General features: G+C 39.6%; 1 pseudogene; it reads left to right on the top strand.

The window, feature by feature from the left end:
- Nucleotides 1-1,219: 1,219 nt before the first annotated feature.
- LOC129891752 (uncharacterized) lies at nt 1,220-8,382 on the top strand (annotated as a pseudogene).
- The last annotated feature ends 1,330 nt before the right edge of the window (nt 8,383-9,712 follow it).

Genomic DNA, 9,712 nt, shown 5'->3' with positions numbered 1-9,712 from the left:
CTTCAAGCCCTTGGAAAGTGTAAAAGAGGAGAAACAAGTTTCTTTGAAGGTTGCAATCTTCTTTTGCAAATGTGGGCGATGGAACATTTTTACCAACGTGATGACATGGTAGACATATGTTTTAGTAATACAAGTCATATTAACAGTTTTTATGATAGGATGAAAAGGTTTGTGTCTCCAGTTGGTACTAATGATTGGTACGAATTCTTGATTTCTCGCACTAGTGACCAAATTCAATGGAAATACCCACTACTCTCATGTCCTACTGCATTCATAAGGTGTAGAGGATTTTACTACATCGAGCTCATTGGATTGGAAGGTCTCCAACCATACGCCCCAATATGTGTGCTTCAACAGTTCGGTCAAACACAAATGATTCCTCTACAAGCAAATATGAAATCTTCTGAAATTTCCTTCGAATCAGACTTTAAAGTCCCTAGAGTTGATAAGATTCTTCATGAATGGGATAATATCATCACGCTAGAGATAGGAGATGGACCAGCAAGAAGAACTCCAGAATATCAGGCATGGCTTCGAGAAGATCGCAATAGCATAAGCCCAGAAGGTGAACAGGGCTTTGAGGATATTAGGACAACGATTTGGATACGACACTGTCATCTTGGAACCAAAATAGTTACACCAGAAATGTGGGCTCAAATGGTGAATATAATACAGATTCTGGATAATGCGAGAACAGGATCTAACAGTGTTGGAGCATCATCTTCATCCACTTCACCATTCTGATTAAGAGCAAGAATTAGGCTAAGTCTTTGTTTCCATTTTTTGTCATCTTTCCATGTATTTTGTTGATTATTGTACCCTTTTATTGTTGTTTAATGAAAATTGGATTTTTTTTTTGTCTTCCAAACTCAAATTATCTCAAGTTAATGGCTTGGATCAACCTATCATAAATCTCGTTATTTGGCATTTAGGCCCACCTTTGGCATAAAAGAGGTCCCGTGCATATTAGGTCACATTTGTACCATTAATTTCTCTTCTTACTATGTAATTTATTTGCTATGTGGTATATGTTCCCTTATTTGCCAACATTATTTGCCTAATTGTTTATTCGATTTATACTAATATATTTCTTTTCTTTTTGTTTAACAGAGGTTTCTTTTTCCTTTCTAATTTATTTCCCCAAAGGTTGATTCGTGTTGACTGCGAACTGGCGGATCATCCATACTTCACTAGATCAAAAGGTCGATCACCCGCCGACATGACTGGTTCAAGTGCATCTGATCAAGATGGTTTAGGACTTGTCACTATCCCAAGAGATGAACCTGAGGCTTCAGAAGGAAGGGATCCTATTTCTTATAATGAACATATTGCTAACCTGATGCAACAAATGGCCAATATGCAAAGAGAGATCGATCGACTTCGAAACCTTACCAATTTGTCCATTAGCCTAAATACACCACTTCCCGAACATGGGGCAGATGCAACTATTCCACCGGTTGACTCTCCCTCGCCTCAAGACTTCCTTCCAAATCCTTCCCCTTTCAAAACCAATATGACTGCTCCTAAACAACCCGTCAACCAACCACAAGTCAATTTCGCAAACATCAACTCACAACAAACCAATCCACTACCTTTCACTACCCCTTATGTTTCCCAAACTCCAGTCCTCCAAACTACACTTACCCAAGCTCCACTCACTGAAACTAACCCACTTACCCAAAAAGCCCCACTCACCCAAACCAACCCGCTCATCCAAAAATACCAAACGATCCAACATATACCTGTGACACATACTACAACTCCTAACATGCAATATATGCCACAAGTATACGTAACAGAAGCTCAACCTTTCGTTACTCCAATACCAACCATGCCAGAAGTCGATCCATATGAGGAGATGGAGAGGAAGGCCAGATCAAAAACAGATGAAAGTGTAGCTAGGGAGATTCATGATTTGAAGAAAGCGTTCAAAAGTATCCAACTTCACAAGGAGTGCGAAGGGTTTGAGTATGAGGATTTATGTGTTCATCCTGATGTCGAGTTGCCTGTAGGATATAAAGTACCAAAATTTGATGTGTTTGATGGGAAGGGAAATCCACGAGCTCATTTAAGATCGTATTGTGACAAGCTAGTTGGAGTGGGGAAAGATGAGGCCATTAGAATGAAATTATTCATAAGGAGTTTGACAGGAGAAGCATTGGATTGGTATACAAGTCAAGATCCGAAGAAATGGCATAGTTGGAGTATCATGGCACAGGATTTCATGGATAGGTTCAAGTTCAACACTGAGGCCATACCAGATAGATTCTATTTGATGAAATTAGAAAAAAAGTCGACGGAGTCTTTTAGAGAATATGCCATGAGATGGAGAGCAGATGCTGCAAAGGTTCAACCTCCGATGACAGAAAGTGAGATGACCTCCCTTTTTATACAATCTCAAAAAGATGCAACGTATTATGAAAAGATGATAAGCGTGGTAGGACAAAAGTTCTTTGAAGTTGTAAGGATGGGAGAATTCATTGAAGAAGGTATTAAAACTGGGAGGATCACTAATTTGGCAGCCTTACAAGCAACAAGTAAAGCAATTCAATCAGATTCAATTGGAGGAGCCTTTAAGAAGAAGAAGGACGGAGTGTCCGCTGTCATGACCATCCAGGAACGTAGGCCAAACCAAATGTTAACATACCAAAACCCTTTACCCCAACCTTCATACCATAGTCAGTATACCCAAGTCCCTCAACCATATTACCAGCCTTCTGTCGCCCCTTATCCAGTTTACACTACTCAGCCAATATATTATCCATCCAGAGCGCCCACTTATCCAAATCCCTCACAATACCGACCTACATACCCACCTCAATCCCATTATCAAACACAAATTCGCCCATCAAATCCACCAAGGCCCTGCCCAAACTTTGAAACAAGACCACCCAAAACCTATACACCTTTAGCCGAACCTTTATCCCAACTATATGAAAGGTTGAGAACCGCAGGGATACTCCAACCAATCCAAGCACGAATTCCCAACCCCCTTCCCGGATGGTATGATGACACTAAGCATTGCGTCTATCACTCTGGAGCTGCTGGACATGACACCGAGAACTGTCTTACTCTCAAGGACAAGATTGAGGCATTAATCAAAGAAGGAGTTATTCAACTCAGAGGTGCTGCCCCCAATGTAAATAACAATCCTCTTCCAAATCATGAGAATGTGAACATGATCACCATTGATGAAGAATGCAATTTGGAAGGGACTATTTTGCCAATCAAAGAAGAGAAGAATGTTATGGCATCTGCCTTTATTGCTCCCATTATCACAATCCAGGCGCGAGCGCCATTTGAAGTGGAAGTTTTGGTTCCTAAACCTAAGATTACGGTTTTGGTTGCTCAATCAACTCATTTTGATACTAAAGCAGTTCCCTGGAGTTACTCAACTGGCACAAAGGACAAAGGGAAAGGAAAGGTAGTTGTAGAAGTTGCTGCTGCCGGAATGACAAGATCGGGGCGATGTTATGCCCCTGAAGGTGTTGCACGAATCGTACCGAATAAGGAAGTTAACCAAAAGAAAGTTGTGACAGAAGCTGAAATAGAAGATTTTTGGAGGAAAATGCCAACAAAAGAATATTCTGTTGTTGAACAGTTGAAGAAGACTCCCGCCCAAATTTCCTTGATGTCATTATTGATGAGTTCTGAAACTCACAGGAGCGCTTTGGTGAAAGTTCTAAGTGAAGCTTATGTTCCGGCCAATATCACAAGTGAGAATCTTTCAGCCATGGTAGGGCAGGTTTTGGAAGCAAACAAAGTCTGTTTTCACGAAGAGGAATTACCATCTGAAGGTTTGGGACATAACAAAGCATTGAACATCACTGTCAGGTGTAGGGACAAGTTTGTTTCTAGAGTTCTGATTGACAATGGTTCAGCTGTTAACATATGTCCTTTCAATACCCTTCGAGCTTTGGGAATTAATATCGGGAAAATTCGTGAAAGCCATGTGAGGGTTAGAGGTTTTGATGGAACACAAAGGGGAGTCATTGGCGAAATTGATTTGCCACTGCAAATTGGACCCGAGGAGTTCGTGGTAGAATTCCAAGTATTGGACATACCTGCTAGTTACAATTTATTGCTTGGGAGGCCTTGGATCCATATGGCTGGTGTGGTCCCTTCTACCCTGCACCAAAATTTGAAATTTGTTTAGAACCACCACGAGATTATTGTTCATGGAGAAGGTAGTAATTCCATGTATCCTGAGAATTCAATCCCTGTTGTTGAAAGTATGGAAGAACTGGATGGGTCTGTGTTCCATACTAAAGAGATTATGTGTGTTCATCAAACCGAAAGGGTAAAGTTACCACGTGTGCTTGTGATGGTGGCTTGGGAAATGTTGAAGAATGGTTTCATGCCTGGTCGAGGTCTTGGAGTGAACTTAGGTGGAATAGTGGAACCAATTCAATTGTCGGGCCAGAAATACACCTTTGGTTTGGGATACAAGCCTACTCCTGAAGAAGTCTCATTGGCCGATCTCAAAAGGAAAAGTGACATTTCATTGCCCCATCCCATTCCGCACTTGAATCAGTCATTTTCCAAGGCATATATTATAAAGGAATCAGAGGAAGACGCTGAAAACACCCTCGTGGAAGGACTCAAAAACTTATTTATAGAAGAAGCGAAATGCAACATGATCTTGGAGGATTGTACCGAGATTCCGACCATATGGGATGTGGAGCCTGGAGATGCTTTGAACAATTGGACTTATAACCCATCCCCGTTTCCTCGAAAATCTTGGTAGATGTTTGTACTAGAATTAATGAAATAACATGATTCAAAATTGAGGCCTGAATCATGTTTAAGAATCTTTAAATGTTTTGCCTCCACTTTTGAAATCTTAAATGCCACATCTAAGCCATATTTTCTGCTTTAAAATTCAAAATTTTTTACTTAATTATAAATTTATTTTTTACTCCCTTTCAGCGAGCAAATTAATGAATCTGCCAATACCGAGAATGTGACATGTAATGAAATGAGCAAACAAATCTCAAATACTGAGCAATCTTTTGCGGAATATGAAGAAGAGGTGCAACCTGAAGAGTTGACTGAAGATTTTGAACATTTTGAGAATAAAATAAAGCCAAATTTGAATGAAACTGAGACGGTAAATTTGGGAGATTCAGAACTAATGAAAGAAACAAGAATTAGCATCCATTTGACTCCGTCTCAAAGAAAGGAACTTATTGATCTTTTGGGACAATAGATGGATGTATTTGCATGGTCTTATGATGATATGCCGGGTCTAAGCACAAACATTGTTTCACATAAGTTGCCAACTGATCCATCTTGTCCCCCAGTCAAGCAAATGCCAAGGAAGATCAAGCCTGATCTGAGTTTAAAAGTTAAGGAAGAAGTTTCTAAGCAAATCGACGCCAACGTCATCCGAGTCACAAAGTATCCTACATGGTTAGCTAATATAGTGCCAGTGCCAAAGAAAGATGGAAAAATCAGAGTATGTGTAGACTATCGAGACCTCAACAAGGCCAGTCCGAAAGATGATTTTCCACTTCCAAACATTCACATACTTATTGATAATTGTGCAAAGCATGAGTTGCAGTCATTTGTTGATTGCTTTGCAGGCTACCATCAGATTCTAATGGATGAAGAAGACGCTGATAAAACGGCATTCATCACACCTTGGGGAGTGTATTGTTATCGAGTAATGCCTTTCGGACTCAAAAATGCAGGAGCAACATACATGAGAGCTATGACTACCATTTTTCATGACATGATCCATAAGGAGATTGAAGTCTATGTAGATGATGTCATTATCAAGTCACAAAAGAGCTCCAATCACCTCACAGATTTGAAGAAGTTCTTTGATAGGTTGAGGCGGTATAATCTGAAATTAAATCCTGCAAAGTGTGCATTTGGTGTCCCTGCTGGAAAGTTGTTGGGTTTCATTGTTAGTAGGAAGGGCATAGAATTGGATCCTTCAAAAATAAAGGCTATTCAAGACTTGCCCCCCCCCCAAAGAGTCGAAAGGATGTAATGAGTTTTCTTGGTCGACTAAATTACATTAGTCGATTCATTGCACAGTCGACTATAATTTGTGAGCCAATCTTCAAGTTGTTGAGGAAAGATGCTGCCATTAAATGGACTGAAGATTGTCAACAAGCTTTTGACAGAATCAAGGAATACTTGTCTAGTCCGCCCGTCTTGGTGCCTCCAAAACCGGGGAGACCATTGCTACTATATATGTCAGTATCGGACAATGCATTTGGATGTGTGTTAGGACAACATGATGAAACTGGGAGGAAAGAACAGGCTATATACTACTTGAGCAAGAAATTCACGCCTTATGAAGCCCGATATACTTTATTGGAACGCACTTGTTGTGCCTTGACTTGGGTTGCACAAAAGTTAAGACATTACTTATGCGCGTATACCACTTTTCTCATCTCAAGGATGGATCCACTCAAATACATATTTCAGAAGCCTATGCCAACGGGGAAGTTGGCAAAATGGCAAATTTTACTAAGTGAATTCGATATTATTTATGTCACTCAGAAGGCCATCAAGGGACAGGCGCTTGCTGATCATCTTGCTGAAAACCCTGTGGATGAAGAGTACGAACCTCTTAAAACTTATTTCCCTGATGAAGAGGTGTTATTTATTGGAGAGGATATTTTAGAAGAATATCATGGGTGGAGAATGTTCTTTGATGGTGCTGCAAATTCTAAAGGAGTCGGTGCTGGGGCAGTGCTTGTCTCAGAATCAGGTCAACATTATCCAGTCTCAGCGAAATTCAAGTTTCTATGCACTAACAATATGGCGGAGTATGAAGCTTGTATTCTTGGACTTAGAATGGCTGTTGATATGAATATACAAGAATTGTTGGTTATAGGTGACTCAGACTTATTGATTCACCAGGTACAAGGCGAATGGAGCACCAAGAATGTGAAGATACTCCCCTATTTGCAATGTGTGAAGGAGATATGCAAGAAATTTATCAAGATAGAGTTCAGGCATATTCCTAGAGCTCAAAATGAATTCGCAGATGCCTTGGCAACCATGTCTTTTATGATTCAACATCCAGACAAGAATTACATAGATCCAATCAAAATCAATGTGCAGGATCAACCGGCCTATTGTTTCCATGTGGATGAAGAAATGGATGGAGAACCATGGTACTATGATATTGTGAGGTATCTCAAAGAAGGAGATTATCCAGAAGGTATAAGCAATATTCAAAAGAGAACACTGCGGAGGCTTGCAAATCACTTTTTCTTAAGTGGAGAAATCCTTTATAGGAGGACTCCAGATTTAGGTTTATTAAGGTGTGTTGACTCCCAAGAGGCGAGCAAGTTGATTGAAGAAATACATGGGGGTACTTGCGGGCCACACATGAATGGTTTTACTTTGGCAAAGAAGATTGTGCGGGCCGGATATTTCTGGATGACTATGGAAACAGACTGCATTCGCTTTGTGAGGAAATGTCATCAATGTCAGATTCATGGTGATTTGATTCGAGTTCCACCGAATGAACTCAATGTGACGAGTTCTCCTTGGCCGTTCGTAGCCTGGGGCATGGATGTCATCGGTCCTATTGAGCCAGCCGCATCAAATGGACACAGGTTCATTTTGGTAGCTATCGATTACTTCACAAAATGGGTAGAAGCATCCTCACATAAGTCTGTGACAAAAAAGGTGGTGACAGATTTCGTTCGCAATAACATAGTTTGTAGATTTGGCATCCCCCATTCGATTATAACAGATAATGGAGCTAACCTCAATAGCGGTTTGATACATGAGATATGTGATAAGTTCAAAATCATTCACCGTAATTCTACTCCTTATCGACCACAGATGAATGGAGCAGTTGAGGCTGCCAACAAGAATATCAAAAGAATATTGCGAAAGATGATTGATAATTATAAGCATTGGCATGAAAATTTACCGTTTGCCCTCCTTGGCTATCGCACCACGATTAGGACTTCGACTGGGGCAACACCTTATCTTTTGGTTTATGGAACAGAAGCAGTATTACCAATGGAAGTTGAGATACCATCCCTGAGGATAATCCAAGAAGCTGAATTGAGTGATGCCAAATGGATACAAAGCCGATATGAACAATTGATGCTCATTGATGAAAAGAGAATGAATGCAGTTTGTCACGGACAACTTTATCAACATAGGATGGCCAAAGCTTTCAATAAAAAGGTAAGACTCAGACAGTTCAAGCCGGGACAATTGGTGTTAAAACGGATATTCCCGCACCAAGAAGAAGCTAAGGGGAAGTTTGCGCCTAATTGGCATGGGCCTTATGTGGTTCACAGAGTGTTGACTGGAGGAGCGGTGATTCTAGCAGAAATGGACGGAAAGACATGGCCGAAAGCCATCAATTCAGATGCGATTAAGAAATACTATGTCTAGGAGCCTTTATATTGTTTTTATGTAATATTTTATGTAATATTGAAGAACTACGTTCCGCCCTGATTCCCTTGGCGGGATACGTAGGAAACCCATATCGGGTCTGGTCACTTAGGAAAAATTATAAAGAAGATCCCATTGTTATGTACTATGAACTACGCCTGGCCTGATTCCCTTAGTGGGATACGTAGGCGGCCTGTATCGGCTTCGGTCACATTATGAGAAAATTTTCATTTCCCTCCTTCTTATTATTATTTCGTATATGATAATTACGCATAGTCTAGTTCATGTTGGATACCTAGGCAACCAGTAAAGGACTCGGCCCCTTTGTTTCAATTCTCAAGGAATGTATTCACGAATTACGTATGGTTCGGTCTTTTCGTTATCATGATGAAATATCATTATCTCCCTTTACCAAAACTGGGACAGTTTTGCGGGCAACATTAGAAGAAGACGTCAAGAAAATTGAAGAGTATGTGGGAAATAGAATAATCAGGTTGAAGAAAGAAAAGGACGTTTGCTTCGTTTCACGACATGTCGCAATCTAAAATTTTGCAGAAATCCTTTACTATTATATATATATATAATTTATCTTATTACTTTTAATATGGACCTTTACACCAAATATTTTCCTGTTATTTATTAGCCAAGATTTAGAATAGACGGGGATTGCAAGTACAACTAAGTTGAAGAAAGAAGGAGTATGAAGAACCAAGGCTTCAAAGTCAATGCGAATCAACCTCCCCCCAAAACTCATAATTTTTCTTTGAATGCAGGCTTGCCAGAATTATCGGCCAATAAAGAGGTCAACATATTTACAGCCTCGGAAGGATCATATGTTGAATGGTTTGAATTACTTATAAATTTATGTTTTAAATCAAGCTTCTCGAAAATTCCAAATATCTTGATTTCATAAATATTTTCAGTTGTACTACCTATGATATTAAATGCCCCGCATAAATATTCTCAAATGCACTCCACGAATACTTTCAAATAATTTTAAGTGCAATACGCCATACAAATGCTTTCAGATATCTTCGAATACATCGCACAGATGTCTTGAAATCTTTTCAAATGCACTGCATAAATGCTTTTAATTATTATCAAATGCACTGCACAAATGCTTTCAATTATTATCAAATGCACTACACAAATACTTTCAATTATTATCAAATGCACTACACAAATACTTTCAAATATTATCAAATGCACTGCACAAATGCTTTCAGATATTATCAAATGCACTGCACAAATGCTTTCAATTATTATCAAAAAGCACTGCACAAATGCTTTCAAATATTATCAAATGCACTGCACAAATGCTTTCAAATAT

Source organism: Solanum dulcamara, chromosome 1 (assembly GCF_947179165.1).
Source record: "Solanum dulcamara chromosome 1, daSolDulc1.2, whole genome shotgun sequence".
NCBI classification, from domain to species: Eukaryota; Viridiplantae; Streptophyta; class Magnoliopsida; order Solanales; family Solanaceae; genus Solanum; species Solanum dulcamara.
The sequence above is the reverse complement of the archived record's forward strand: the minus strand, read 5'-3'. Positions and strand labels throughout refer to the sequence as shown.